Genomic DNA, 16,320 nt, shown 5'->3' with positions numbered 1-16,320 from the left:
ACCTGGCCTCTAATTAATACTCATGAGGAAAACCCCTCACCTTACTTCACATGTTAGTTCATTGGCGTCTTCTTGATCATTAGTTACCTATGCTATGCAGAGCATCCCCACATTTTCCCCAGAGGTGATTCCCTGTCAAACTACCCCACGGTTTTCTGCAGTGTGGGTGATGTATGAACTCAGTTAATACCCCAACCTGTGGAGAACATTACGGCTATCCCATCATAAAAAGCACATTATTTCTCCTACGACTCCCCGGCTTGCTCTGATGAGGCTTCTTCTGATGGATGGACTCTGGCCTGCTCAAAGTTTTGGCAGTAAGACTAGGGGCGGCAAATTGTATCAGCTGTGGTCAACTTTGCCATTAGGGAACAGTTCAAAGTACAGTTCAAAGCCAATGAGTGCAAAGCACTGTGACAAAGACACTCATTAGTCACAAATGGGTGTAAATGAGGGTCCAAATGGTTTGCAATTTGGCTTTGTAGCAATAATTCTTCTGTATGAAGAGAAGGCTGTCCACTGGGCTCGACTCAAAATCCATGCAAATAAAATCCAACCGACCATTACCATTATGGCTGCAATGAACAATTATGTTTGTTATTGATTAATCTACAGGTCATTGCTTGTCAATTTGCTGTATAACTCTTCAACGGCTAACTTGCTATCAAAACACTTTGTTCAGTCATTGGGAGAGGAGCTTCCACAGTGAAACAACAAGTAGAGGATGAAGAGACACTCTTACATTGGTGTCATAGTTTCCATGTGTTAAAATAGACAGAAATTTCATTACTGGACGTGAACAAGGATGTTAAATTTTCACAACTACGTTGATGATTCAGCAGTGACACTTCACTACACTACACCAGTGTGCATCCTTTAAATGTACATCAGGGTTGACTATACATCTCTGGGACCTGAAGCTATCTGAATCACTGTCCCCAGTGAAGTATAACCTCCTACTCCTACTTCTGAAATAAAAAGAATGTAAATAAATATATTTTAAAAAATAAACAAAAAAATCTGACTACCGTATTTTTCGGACTATAACACTTGCCACACAAATTATTACCTCAGCAAAGGAGGTTATGATTCTTGTATGTTTATTCTGTCTGTAAGCACTATGGCTCAAAAAGTTTCGAATTAATTCAGATAAAACTTTGTAGGGTTGTAGAGTTTGGTCATGATAAAGATCCATTAAAATTTGGCTTGCGTCCATCAAAATCTACAAAGTCAACTTAATGATTTATTGTTGAAAATTTGACAAAAAACCTTGTAATTTGAAACTATAAGTCTTGCAAGCATGTGTGTATTGTATCAACATATAGAAAGTACCGTATAATGATTTAAAATATCGTTAATTTGACCTTTGACCTCCACTTCAACGTCAATAGATCTAAATTGATCTGAAGGGAAATGTGATGATAATGCTATAAAGAGCCATTTAAAATTATGTTTCTTACTACCATTACTTATATTGGCAACATACAGGCAGTGTTATAGAGCAGTGGTCCCCAACCTTTTTTGAGCCACGGACCGGTATATGTCCGACAATATTTTCACGAACCGGCCGTTAAGGTATCACGGATAAATCAAAACATGGACAAAGGAAACTTTTATTTTTTGTGGGAAAACAAAATAAACTGTTTGCTATGCTGCACAAAGATATCTACATGTATTCACAGTTCTATGACATTAAATACGTCAAAAGTATCCAGTCATAGCCAAAATTGTGCAAGAAACCCTGTAACCCTGAAGGACATTTATGGGGGAAAATCCAGAGGTATTGTACTCTGTTCAAATATATTCTATTCTAATATTAGAAATGCAAATAGAGCCACGTATTTAATCTGTTACCTGCAGTGAGATCACAACATGACAGATGAAGAAGTGTAAACCTTTTAATTTGAAAACCTTTCAATTCCTGCAGAATCTGTTGGGATATCTTTGTTTTTTTAGTATAATACATAAAGTCATCGGGGGAAAGAGAGGACAAGTAATGAGGCTGCTTAAAAGTCGCCCAGTTTCTTTTTCTTAATTTTGACTTTTAAATGAAGAAAAGTTGGAAGCCAGTTCAGCAAACGTATAGAAGTGTTACACACAGTCTTCGTGAAGTTTAATGGGAGTTTAGAGTTAGACAGGAGCGAAAGAGGTGAATGGATATAGATGCCAAGTAATTATTATATCCAATAAAGAACTTACAAGGCACTAAACTGATGTACGCTTTTTCAATCAGTCTCTCAGGACAGACGCTTTAGTCGTGGCCTCGAGGCTTTGATGAGCAGGTTCTGTCACTGCCGTGAGTGGAAAGCAGGCTAGACAGATTCATTCTAATAAAGTGATATGTGTTCAAGAGGCTGCTAGCATCCTGCTGTTGATCAGCTCCGCACTCGCCTGGGGATCCAGACAACTCAGGCAAGACACTTAGTTTCATTTCTCCAATTGGATTCTGTGTATCTCATGCTGAGATAACATGGAGCTTAAATGAGTAAGGACAAGCTCCGCTAGACAAATGCTATTAATCCACAACAGAAATATCATTAGGTCAGAGACCGGTTTATAAAAAGAAGTCCTAAAGAAGAGAAGAAAATGTTGTTGTTTTTTTTAAACGAATAAAAATAGCTTATTTAATGGGCAGCAAGAAACAATGACCTTGTTTGAGTTTCAGCCCAGCCCAGTTACTATGGCACTGAAAGGTTGTAATTATTTTTGCTTTGTGTTCAGGGGCTGTATTTTTTTTTTTTTAAAAAAAAACAAAGAGTACAAAGTGCTGCTCGTAGTGACAAAAATTCTCAGGAAATCTTGACGGTAACTAAGACAAACTCTCCTCGTGGCTGATCACACAAACAATCAGATTGCTTGGGACCAATGTTCCCGTGTCTGACTGAACACACAAACTCCCTGAGCGGTCCCTTGGATCACTGTGAGCGACATCAGACGTGTGCACTGTGGTTACATGGTTTATTAAAATAATCAAATTACAGCATTTACATTTATGTTAGACTACTTTTAATTAACTGCTTTAGCCCACTTACAATAAAAAAAAAAAAAGTCTAGTCATTGACCTGTGTAGTGTGTTAACACTATTGGAAGTAAAAATAACTTAACTCCAATTTCGAAAACACAACTTTCTTTTTTTCTTTTTTTTTTTTTATATAAAGCTCTGACTTGTATTATGAGTACGAGTCTGTGGTCTGGGAGAGAGTCCTGTAACTCTCTGTCTGCAAAATACAGTATATAATGACCAATGTTGGGCAATTAATTATATAGTTACTTCTTCAAAAAAGTAATTCAGTTTGGCAAACAACAAAGTTTTTTGCAGCTATTTTTTTTTTAAATACAGCCAAGGCGTTTTTAAATAAACATTTCAAACTGTTTACAGAACAATCAGCTGTTCTGCATCAAAGTTGATGCCACACAAATTATTTGTGCCACTCCGCCGTCACTCCTAAAACTTCCCCCCGTTTCTTAACAACTAGATGCCACGATGCCATATCATTTTTTGATTGATCATGGTACTTTTTTGGACGAATAGGAAAGGGAGAGGGGGGTGGAGTTTGTTTTTGCTCACAGGAGGAGAGGCTTTCAAGCCTTTTTTCTTATGAAACGCCGTTTTTTACCGTTTCATCCCGCAGTAAATATAAACAACAATAGTATTCAGCAAGGAAACCAAACATTGAATATATTTTTATCTCAACTCTGGTTTTACGTGGCCTATCAACACAATTTAAAAACTGGTATAAAGTCCACACTTTTCCCGTTAATTGTTCCGTCTGTCCTGCTCACATCTCCAATGGTTGTACACATTGTCATTAACGTGGCTTCACTCCACATCAGCCACGCCGCTTTGCTAGCTAAAACACCGGTGTCGGCACATAAGGACGCTGTCATAGCCTGTCAACCACGTTGATTAGCTGCGTATATACGAATGTAAATCGCATTATTGGCTGGACTATGGGATGAGGTGGCATCGTTCTAATCCCATACGGGAGCAGCCAGTCCCTTACTGACTAACACTGCAAAACAGTATTGTTAAAGTATTAATTTTAATTTCAATTCAGATTAGATTTTTTTTTTGTGCGCAACGCAGATTTTCTGTGCGCAGGGACCGTGCCAGCAGTGCGCAATTGCGCACGTGCCCAGCTTAGAGGGAACACAGTTCGGCTGAGGAAACCCTGCTGCTGCTGCAGGACCAACTAACGGCCATCTGAATAAAGAATAAAGACAAAAGAAACAGATGAAAGATGTTAATATTAAATAGATTAAAATTCTGCCACACACTCATAAAAATAACTATCAGTATGTGAATAAGATGCAGCGTGGACAGGCCTGTGTTTTCATCATTCAGCAGAGATGTTCGTTCCATAAACACGTACTTGTAATTCCACCGGGCGCTCTCAGAAACTGCACGAGTACGTCTATCATTTTACCACCCACTGTATGGATATTACTCCTCCGAGTTCAGATTTGTGTTTTACCCAACCAATCACACCATTAAAAATTTAGGACATATAAAACAACACTTGCAAACAAACCTCCTGACTGTATTAACGTGTCAGTCCCTTCCTTGTTCTGAGAATTTTCCTGAATCACTGCAAAGCTCAGACTGCTTTTTTACTATATAATCCATTTGCAAAGTGATGTTGCCCGCTTTAGCACAGAAAAAGACTTTTGGTCCAATGTGACAGGTCAGTGACAAAAGATGAACAGAGATAAACTTCCCTTCCCAGCCAGAAGAGCGGCTTTATATTACTTCCCTCAGTGTGAAAAGAGGAACATAAAAAGTCATTTTATCTGAGCTCTCACTCACACAGAGTTGATTTCTGACGTCAGGGAAACACAGAGACGTGATGGGTGCAGTTTACAGCTCATCCTACTGCAGCTGTTTTGGTCTTTGTGCAGTTGTGATGTATTTTATGGTTTTCATCACTGCGCAGTTTCATTGTCATGCAGCAGAACCCATTTATGAATGGGTTCTGCTGGGACCTCCAGAGCCTTTTCAACAGCGCTGCGGACCTGGGGGGGGGGGGGGGCGCGGTATTGTGGAAATGAGCTGCTGCAAAAACCCACAGAGCTCAGCAGCCAGCGCAACAAATTCTGGATCCTTGGCTTTTAGTTAGCGGTTAGCATTAGCAGCACATGCTGCGTCCGATATGAAAGGACTTTTATGCTGCACACTGTAACTCACAGCAATGGTCCCGGGTCAGCCCTGACTTTGTGTTAAACTAATCCTAAAGTAATAATGGTATTTCTAACCACTGATATACCACAACTTTATCCTTTCAACAGCTACTGAAAGTTAGGGGACCTTAGCTTCTATCGGATATTTACATAGAGATCCTCCAGCTTCAAACTGTATTACCCTTCAAGAACCTGGAGTTCAAAAAAGTGCTCCTCCGACAGCTAAACCCATCTGTTCTCTGATTGGATAGTTAAATTTGTGATTGACATGACATTTGCCAATCAGATGAAAGGAAGAAAAACAGGATCAAAATTCGTACTTGTAACTTGAAACTTGATTGCAGAGTTTCACACACAAATCTTTTTTACGCACACACAAATTCTTTTTACACATACAAATCTGTTTTACAAGTACAAAACTGATTTACAAGTACAAAATATTCATGACCACAATTTGAGCCCATAGCTACAGGCCTCGGTATGAGCAAACTCTGAGTTCTGGATCAGAGTGATTTAAGTGTTTCATTATGTCTGATTTAGTCGTGGTTCCTCCCACGGTTTACTTTGGCGAACGCTCCATCTTCACTCACAATGAGGAGCTTCCGTGCTAATGACGTTAGCATGTGGCTGTGAATGTGGGTGTGGTTATTTGCCTGTTACCGGTCGCTCACTGGTCTGTGCCGGGAAAATGACAAATGGCCAATTTTGTTCCCCGGCTGACTGATCAGTGCATACTTTACGTTTTATCCCACGGTCATGAGCTGTAGCAATAAACGCCTCAAGAGTAAAATCTACTTTGAAAGGAAGACTTGGCAAAGAAAACACTACTTCAAGGTTAGAATGACGATTAACATTAAGAGAAACAAAGGACTAAAAGATACATGATGGTAGAATCAATGTAGAAATAATAATTCTTCAGTTATGAAAAGTTTTCATTACATCTTTTAAATCTCACAGTAAGACAAAGCCATAATTGAGTTCTGAAGGTCATTCAATGACCAGGGAATGGAATACAAGTTCTGATTAAATTCTGTGTAACTTGTAGAGCTAAAATCATAAATGTTGTTGTAAGTGATGCGAGATTACACAGATAAGAAGCTGTGATTAAAGCACTATCATTAAGAATTTTGCTCAGTTGGAAAAATAAAAAAAGAACAATTCTAAATTCAAGAGTGTAATATGCCAATATCTAAGACTTCCACTGCATGAATAAAAGCCCCAGTTGATCCCAATTTATATTTTCATTCTCTGTTTATCATTAATAAGCAAAAATATGCAGGAGAATAATTATGTGGATAATCCAAGCTATCACAGCTCTCTGTGTCAGGCAATTTATCATCATTTGGGGGTTGGTGGAGGGGAAGCAAGTGGACCATATCCCATCACCCACTTATTAGCACGCGATCAATGTTTTAAAGCATAGCTAGAAGGGCATGTTAGTGCTTAAAGCCCTTTACCATAAGTACAGTCCTCCAGTGTCATTAGCTAATACAGTTAATAATGTTAACATAGACAGCAAAGGACAACCCATTAACCTGCCATGCATGACCAAAGAACAACTTGGCTACTCAAGCACTTTTGTACGGCTGTTGTCATTTGGAGGGTGTGTCGGAATCTTACAGTAGTTTACAATAGAGACTCATTGAGGGCCCTTTCCTGTTTAGGAGGAGGAGGGAGATTGTGTTGCAGTGGGAAAATTCTGTAACACATAACAGGAGATGTAGTTGTGACAGGACAGTAGCTTGGTTGGTTGAAAGGTAGCATGAAGTTCAGGTTTCGTGTTTAACAATTGTTTGGACCAGCTGAGCTCTTCTGTTTATGACAGGTTTTTTTTTGTTGTTTTTTTTAACTAAAACTGTTCCTCGAGAGTGCTGGGATATCAACTCTTGCCTCGACACATTTTAGTACAATTCAGGGAGTATAAACGCAGTTGTTAGGTTTCAAACAGGAACAAGATATGCAGCAAGCTTTAAAGAAAATTCTGCCACAGGTGCTGGCGAACTTCAAAGCCTCTGATAGTAGACCTTATGAATATTTCACTAGCAGGTTACAGTGTTAAGCTCTGAGGATGTGCTATCAAACCTCAAACCTATACAACCCCGTGAAGTGCCTAATGAACTCACCAGAGCTAAACTAACAGTGACAGAAGGGTGCAAGTCACATCAATTTAATGTGACTTATATAACCATAGAGACCACCTGGTAATATTTCAAAATTAAATAGCATTCCTTTCTTTGGACCTGGAGAAAATACATGTTTTCCATTGCAACACCGCATTTGGCTTGTCTCTGGATCAGGAGTATGAAAGAAAATTTTTAATCATAGCTGGGGTCAAAAGCTGCTCCAGTCTGAACCTAACTTGGTGCATTGTTCTACCACTTATGGTTCCAAAGTTAGTCTATGACCAGTAAGACCACTCCCCATAGAAAACATTCAAAATTTGATTTTTGATATTCCAGTAGCCCTACTTTTTAACCACCCAACGACCAAATATTACCCAGACTATCGCTTTGTATGTTACCTCAAATGTTCTATAAGTCTACTGGCCTGTAAAAACCTGTGGTAAGCTCAAATCAGTTATGCGTAACACTTTTATAGCCTGACAACAGAGTCAAAAAAGATAGAGCAGAAGTCTAGTTGCCTTGCACACCACTGTACTTGGACCAAGCATTATGGGATTTTTATCCATGAGTGCCAAAAATGAGTGCCTAACCCTGCCTTAACAATCAACTACACTCATGAACGCAATCTATTGTCTTCGATAAGTTTAAGTAACTTTGGGCTGCGGAGGGAAACCAGTACTCCTGCAGGAAACTGGTGAGCATGGAATGCCATTCGAGAGTGAGATTCGAACTCAAGCTAAACTGGTAAGGTGGAAAACTTACTTCAAACTAAATGTTGCAATCATAAATTATTGGCTAACAAACTGTCACCCATCATTTTCAAAGTAATTAATGTGTTCCAGGATACACTTTGAGCTGACATTTCCAACTGGGTTAATTTTCCTGCTGCTTTTGTTTTTCAGAATGTATTAATAGTGTATCCGAGGCCAAAGTGCAACCAGCATGAAACTGAAGCTCAAGACATCAATTTAGTTCTTTAAAATTCTGATTACTTTCCCTGGTGATTTCTCTGAGCGCAACACTGAAAATATGGAAAAAGCAACATGGTGGCAGCTGTTTGTTGACAATTAACCACTCTGGAGAAAGTGCATTAGTGTATCTAAACAGAATAAGACTGTGCTTATACGACAATAAGCACAAGTCAAAGCCCAAATGAGAAGACATTTTATCAGACCATTAACATGTTGGAAATGGTCTAGCCAGTATTAAAACCTCCACTGTGACCCTCTGATCAAAGGCAAAGACAGCTATTCGAGGGAGCCCACCCCCTCTGTGATATAAGGGGTCATACAGGGTTGCCATTTTGTCAGTTTGGTCTGAAATGAGCAGTGGCCGGAAGGTAATCCCTCATTGAGACCAATTATTCTGAATCTCTAGTGAGATGGCAAATTAGAGCAGCTCCAAGGAGCACTGAGGATCAGACTCTTAACAGCATTCCAGAGGCTCGTTCCTTCATTCAAACTCAGCACTGTGGGAAGTTCAAATAGACGTCTTAGAAGATTTAAAGCAGAGAAAACATCCCAGAGGATGCCCAAAGTTCAGGAATAATAAAAGGTCACCTTTTGGCCACTTTCATGACTTAAGTGTTTAATAGAATAGAATAGAAGTTGTGCTACTTGTGATTCGGCTATCTCTATCAGCATCTAAGCTCTGGTCTCAAAGCACATTATCAACTTCCTGCTTTGCCTGCTTTTTTTTTTTTTCCCTTTGTTTTCCACATTCAAGGTCGATAACTTGAGTTCATTTCTTCAATCACAGCGACTAAGGTTGAAAAAACACTGCAAAATGTTTTCAAGGTATTCATTTCCCAAACATCATATGTTTCAGTGTTTAAAGTCACTACGGGAATTGGATCTTCTTGCCATTCATGCAACAACAGTGCCATTTATGGTATGCTTACATTAATCTTTCTAGAAATGAGATATAGCACAAAAGTAGATTTGTATGTCTGCTTCCAGGGAGCTGCGAAAAAATGAAGTTGAATAGGAATGGAAAAATGTTATTAATACTGACAGATCAATCAAATCCAATCAAAATCCCCAATCAGCTTGGGGTCGCTTTTATGTTTGATACCATCCTGAAAGGCAGACATGAGCATAAAGCATTGACCAAAGAATTGTTCATTCAGTCATTAGCTTCCGTTGTCCACGTGTCATCGTTTGTACTTTTTCCTCTTTCACTGAAGCACGAGAACAATGCTGGATGTCGGTCTGTCCAGACAAGAATAGGTGAAAATGTCTGCCTGATGTTTGTTGTTCCAGTATTGATGTTCCTCAGCACGATGGGTCACATTATTTTAGAGACTCCCCTCACCTTTTATCTAACGCTGTCATCGCCCTCTACAATACAAGCTCTCTCACAGAGATGAAGTGGTCTACTACATAAGTTCTATCCACACCAGTATGACCAGTTTTTGGTTTGATGTCTCTACCAGGGGGTTAACTTTGATGTGTGTACAGCAGGATTTAAGCAGACAACCTGCTATACCTCCTAAGACACAATATTACACAGGACCTATCCCTTCAGCCCTGTCCTAGGCTCAGGTTGATTAACTTCTACACGAGTCTCACAGCGCAGCAGCAGATGACAATTGACGTTACAGAGCATGCAGAGGATCCAAATGGGTATAAACCCCCTCAGGATGACAACAGCCTCAGGAGGAATGTCACAGTTTCAGCTCTAATAAATCTCTTTACTTTCTATTCCATCCAGCACTTTTACTTTTCAGGGTAATGGTTATCACAGCTTCTTGGGGCTATTGCTTGACCATTCAATTTTAGGATTTGTTGCAGCAGAATATTGCAGAGTACAGTTCGGAGCCCAAACACTAGAATTTCTCCTGCTGAGCTGATCAGGGTTTTTTTTTTTTGGCAGTGCAGCTCACCAAATCACAGCCCCGCTGACCAGATTGTGCTACACTGAGGCCAGAGGTATTGTTCTCCCATTTCCCCTCTATAAAATTGCCTTCCTGAACCTAGATTATGCTTCCAGTACACACACACTCACGAAACTATATTTAAGCTATCCCAGAATTCAGCAGAAAAAGCAGGCTGGGTGGAAATGTTGACATTACACACATCCTGATTATTATTTAAAAACAAAAAAAGAGTCTACCTACACTCCTACACCCAAACAAGCACACTCCCACAGGATCTCGTTATGTACACGGTGTGTTTCTCTATGTGTTGGTATTAGCTCAGCACCCCCACTGAGTGTGAATTTTCAACATCTTGTTTTATTCATGCTGCACAAACAGCACATAACATATGTCTACTGATCTGTGTTGATTTATAGTAATACTCTGACACATGTTGTCATCCTGGCTTACTTTCAGCACGTTTTGTTTTCCATCTGTTAATTTGGGACTCGTCTCAGGGTAAACACGACACCACACAGTGTGTGCCAAAACAGAACAATGCGTGTTTAGCTCTGTTGTGTGCTGACTGAGATTGGGTTTTTGACACTAACATGACTCCGGTAAAACATTTCCATTGTTGCTGTAGAAAAAAAAAATGCTTTGAAGATTTGAAAAGGTGCGAAGGCCTAAAAGAGGAACCTTCACTACTGAATAACTACTTTATCCCTCCTTTTTAAAAGAAATTCACCGGTGCATGTCCCAGTGTTTAAATACAGGCAGAGCTGAGGGTCACCAAGTTGTCTACAGGTAACAAGACCATGTTAAAACCACTACAACTTAAACTATATACACACCATAATATACCATTTCCAAGAAAACTCATTGGCATCCATCCATCCATCATGGATGGATGGATGGATGCTCTGTTAATGCTCTGTTAAGGTTTTGAAAGACTTACAGCAGAAAAACTGTAGTGTCAAATTCATTGAGATTTACGAGACATCGTTTGAAAGCTAATATCACATAGTTTTTTTTAAATGTAGTTTAATTAGGATCTGGGGAACGCAAAGCCCAACCCAAGGTGGGTGACCAATATCTTGTTGGATTTTTAGAGGTTAAAACATTCTAGTTTTTCCAATATATCCAGACTGCAGCTGTTGGTAGCTCGGAGGTGAACAGTGTAACCATTATTTCATTGCTTGTCACTGGGCCGCTTTATTAGGCCTCCCACAGGACTCATTAAAGTGTTTCATTGCTCTCCATGTCTCTTGTCTACTCTCCTTTTACACAACCACAAAGTGTGATATTTTGTTTTAAATCCAAAAACTAATGAACCAACTGCAGCTAAATCTTGAATAGGAAAAAGTTCTTTTGTTTACATCCTAATTTACATTTCTATTCCTTTCTCAGAGTTTTGGATTCTCTCCTTCGACCGTATTCTCCTTATTGGATTTTTCGCTACTTCTGTGGCAGACGTGAACTCATGATCTGCCCTCTAACTGGTTCTAGTTTGTACAACCAGCTAATGAGATGAAGAAAAAAAACATCACTGTAACAAGCAGCTAATCAGACACAGCAAAAGCAGCAGTCATACATTTTTTAAATGATGGATCATGTGTGTTCCTTGTTTGCATGGCTGCTGCAACTTCGGCTCTTTGATGCTGCCTTATCAACGCAGCTGGCCTATGATGCCTCAAAATCCACAGTACAGCTTGATTCATTAGACTCAGTATTTTTTTTTTTTTTGGGGGGGGGGGGGGGGGGGGAGTTTGCTAAGGTTAACCAAGTGCATTCTGGGTCCATGGCAAAGTTCCCCAAAGCTATTCAGAATCTACAACACAATGCTAGGACAAGAGAGAGAAAACACTGATGAAATTTCATCATGCTGCTCTGCAAAGGCAATTTGTATGACGAGTGTGAGTTGGAAGAGTCACAGCAGAGCCAGAAAATGATTGCCACTAAGATGGAATTTGTCTTTCCAAAGACCTGTGGGATGTGAGTGGGAGGTTAGATTCCTAAATTTGTGTTTGAAACCTTCGGAACTGACTCCGTGACAAAAAAGCCTTAAAGGTTAAAGAAAACACTGAAGTTTTATGCTGTCAATGTCTTTCTGCTTTCTTTCCTGTCCTCAGCATCTGGTACTGAGAACATTGATATTTAAAATCCTCCATTGATCATATTTGTGTGCGTTAGGTTTCTCAACCTATTACCATTGCTAAGCTTTCTCCTTCCACTCCAGTCATTTACAAGTACTGGAAATGGAAAAGAGGCAGAATTAAATTAATTGTTTACAAATGAAAAGCGCTGTGTTGAATGAGGTTTGTTGTTATCGATCTAGATGGTCTCGTACAAATATCAACTTGATCCCAGAAAGAACCTTGTTAACAAGAAATAATTCTGACCTCCTGGACTCATGTAAGAATGGCTGAAGGCAATGCTCTGCAATGCAGCACATCAGCAGCGAAGGCAGCAGGTAAGTAAAATCTCAGGACTGGTCATAGCCTTTACAGATAAATGAGGATGGTTAGTCACTTCTAATGACGATACTAAGGACGGGATTGTATCTCTGTATCTTGAGGAGGTCAATTTAATTTCAATTAAATAATTGAAATTGAGGCAACAGCGTCATTAAAATGTCCCCCTTCTTTTTTCTTTCCAAGTATATCAACCCAGAATTTCATTTCTACACAGAAACAGAACTCAAAAGTAGTTCAAAAGCAGGGCTTTGCCAACCAATTTGTGCTTTAACGGGAGTTAATAAACACTAGCAACTTTCCAAGACAGGCTACAGTTTCAAAGAAGTTGATGAACTTAACAAAAAAAATCAAATTTTAAAAAATTTAAAACAAACAAACAAAGAAAATAGAGCCACTTAAGAGCCTAATGATCATCAGCAAACTGTGAGGCAATTAAAAGCAATACTGAAGGAAACTGATGTGTCCCTTGTAATAAAAGGGTGACAAAGAAAGCCATCTTTTTGTGGCAGCAGTGGTCTGGAAACCGGCTTGGGGTTTTTATCAAAGTGGTCTGTTATTTTAAAATGTTTGAAAAGAGTACATAGCAAAATGTAGCAATGAAATTGCCCCAAAATGCAGACCTTTGCTTCTCAACAGGAACAATAGGCCCTCACATAATAAGTAATTTCATTATCAGTGATTATTTTGTTTCAATTAACAATTTCTACACTTAAAAATAGCTCTAAATCTACAAAGAAACTATGTAAATGTTATGGATTTTCTGTTTACCTTATATCCATTCATTTAGGTCCACTATGCAAAGTGGGGTAAATAATTATCCTTATACTCACAGTCTACGATTCTGGCAAATTCATCCAGCAAAATTACGCTGTCCATGTGAACGGCAGGATTACGAATAGGTAAGTTGAATACTGAATATTTTCAACACAGGAAATACTGGCACAGATTGTAAGCATCCAGTGTGCAAAGGCATTTACAGTTTCGATTTTGTAAACCAGAGCAAATCAAAAGCAACAACTCAGAGCAGACTGAAGCAGAGCAACAGCGGCGTCTTTCAATCTGTCAAAATGCTTTCCTTTAACCCTTAGTCCAAGGTTTTTGGGTGTACACTCACAGCTGTCTGGTGATTTCAAGTGTATTAGGATTTTATTAGTTAGATCCAAATAGAAAACAACAGACAGACACTGAAATATAATGTCCCATAGACAAGGAACACATGAATGGTGAAGCACAGAGAGATGCCACTGTAGTGCTGCGAGTATAAAGACACTGGCAGGATTTCTGCATTTTCACTGAGAGCAGCCTGTCATTCTCTGGAGCTCCCGTCCTCACTTCTAAATGACAAGAACAAAGAGATGATGTTCATCGAAAAGTCTGACCGCCACAATAAAAGCCTGGCATGACAATCGATTAATGGTCACGTGTCACTGGGTTTCTCAGTGGTCAAGAATAAAAATTTAAAAAACAAAAAACACGCGAAGGACTCAATGTAGCGGCACCAAAACTCATTTTAAAGTTTAAAGGCCTCATATTTGCTGCACAACACCAGAATCATTTGAAGTGAAGAAACAAACGAGCAGCTCGGTTAGTGTCACAGGCAGTGTGGAATGAAGTGTGCCAAATAGAGGTGGGCGAATTGATCTACAGATCAATGACGTCGATACTTTGTTTTTATCCTCCAAGTTCAGTATGTAGCCCACTCAATTGTATTGAATTATTTTTTGGAAATGAAAAAAATATACCTCAGACACACACTATGGGAAAAAGTCGGTCAAGTCTATTTTATTTATTTGTACCATTTTTTTTCTCCATATTTTACCATAGTTAACCAACAGAAGTTGACCCAATATGCTTAAAGACTAGCACATTTACATTTCAGGTCTCCAAAATAATAGATGAAAAGCTGAAAGGTGCGTTTTGTTGAGTTAATGAAGTAAAACTCAAATTGTTTTAATGATCATTAAAATGTGGTCAAAATTTGATGATGATTCATCTCTTAAGTCATGACACGCTGCTCTCCCCGTCATAAGCTGTGTTTAAAAGGTCAAATCATCTGCACTGATGTTGGTAATACTGGCCAAGTATTTACTTGGTAAACTTGGTAAATACCAAAATTTGCAGTATCACACAGCACTCATGTCAAAATCAGCCAAAAGTCACATTTGATCATTTGCCAAAGAAGAAGAAGTCATACTGGTTCAACACCAAACATAACTACTTGTACACGACACTTGTTTCATCATAAATATCGACATAAATACACACATAAACAAGAACGGACATTCTACAGCCCAAGAAGGCTCTGCTGTGGAAAACACGCAACAGTTCCGATGTCATTCTCTCAATATGAAACCAACACGGAGCTGTGCCAAATGAAACTTTTATCACTCTATTCAATATTCACTCGCTGCAGTCAAGTTTCCACAATGTTGCCATCTGACCATAATCCAAAGAATTCCTCCATAGCAGACCGGGATTGTCAGTACTCCGTCATCATCACCACATGGCTGTTGTTGAAATAATCAACCTTACAGTACTTCCAAGCACCACGGTGATGAAAGAAAGTTACAAAGCTTTCTTGAAATTGTATGATTCCTCTCTTCACTAACACAGAAACAAGAAGAGGAGAATGGTGGAAACTGCAGCTGTCTCTCCTGTGGGGACGTCTGCAGAAATCGGTAGGGCTCAGCTACAGCTAGCCTTATCAGTAGTGCTACAGCAAAGGAATGTCCCACAGCAAAAAGAGAAGAAACAGGCAAATGAATTTCATTTTAATGGAAAGCATTAAATGTCTGAAACTGCTGTTGCTTATTTTGCTGCTGGGATAAAAGAAAAACAGACCATTCAGAACCTTTTTAATGCCATCATCTTTCAAGCGTTCCTTCCTATTAAAGACGAACATGATCAGTCAGTAGAAGGAGTAAATTTAATTTACTGCTGACAGCTGAGCATCTATACAATCACTGCCAACATAAAACCCTCTGCTCTAATTTACGACATCGTTATGTGGATACGTGTGAGCTACACCAACACTCTGTGGATGTAATGGCAACAAATCGGCTATTTAAGGCCACTGCAGACTTAATGACACGGTCTACCTTTTGTTCGGTCTTTCATCCGACGGAGGGAATGAAGAGGAGAATTGTAAGAGTTGGAACAACGGGCTGGTGCTGCTCACATTTTTGCTCTTAGTCCGTACTTGTGTTTTTTTCATTTTTTCAACTTCCAGCGCTAAAATGATAGATGACGACGATGATGACGAATGGTCTCCATGCTACCTCATCCGCCCAGCAGACTAAACTGAAATCAATTAGGAGGCACTCTCTCCACTGAAGTGTAAATGAGACAATAGGTAAGATATCCATCATCTACTCCTACTCCTCTGACATGCATGCCAGCTGGGGTGAAAAACCACAGTGAAGAACAAGTCTGTGGTGTTTCAGAGGTTTGTGTGGGCTGATGTTTTGAACAGATACTAACTATTGCAGTCACAATGTAATTAAAGCACATGCAGGATTTGGTTTGAGTTGCAAATACCATATATGTAGATTCACCGGCGTGTTTGGCTGCAAAAACAACCTGCTGAAGTTCACACTAGCATCAGAATGGAGAAGAAAGGTGATTTAAGTGACTTTGAATGTGGCATTTCTGCTGATGGCAAATGGTCACAACCATGTCTTGAGTT

General features: G+C 39.3%; 1 protein-coding gene across 3 annotated transcripts in view; it reads right to left on the bottom strand.

The window, feature by feature from the left end:
- The window catches only part of LOC146498994 (carboxyl-terminal PDZ ligand of neuronal nitric oxide synthase protein-like), a 240,285-nt gene that overhangs the window by 204,857 nt on the left and 19,108 nt on the right, over positions 1-16,320 (bottom strand). The gene's annotated exons all lie outside the window — the stretch shown is intronic.

The sequence above is a fragment of the Neolamprologus multifasciatus genome, chromosome 17 (assembly GCF_963576455.1).
Source record: "Neolamprologus multifasciatus chromosome 17, fNeoMul1.2, whole genome shotgun sequence".
In the NCBI taxonomy this organism is placed as follows: Eukaryota; Metazoa; Chordata; class Actinopteri; order Cichliformes; family Cichlidae; genus Neolamprologus; species Neolamprologus multifasciatus.
Note: the sequence above shows the minus strand (reverse complement) of the source record. Positions and strands in the feature narration are given on the sequence as shown.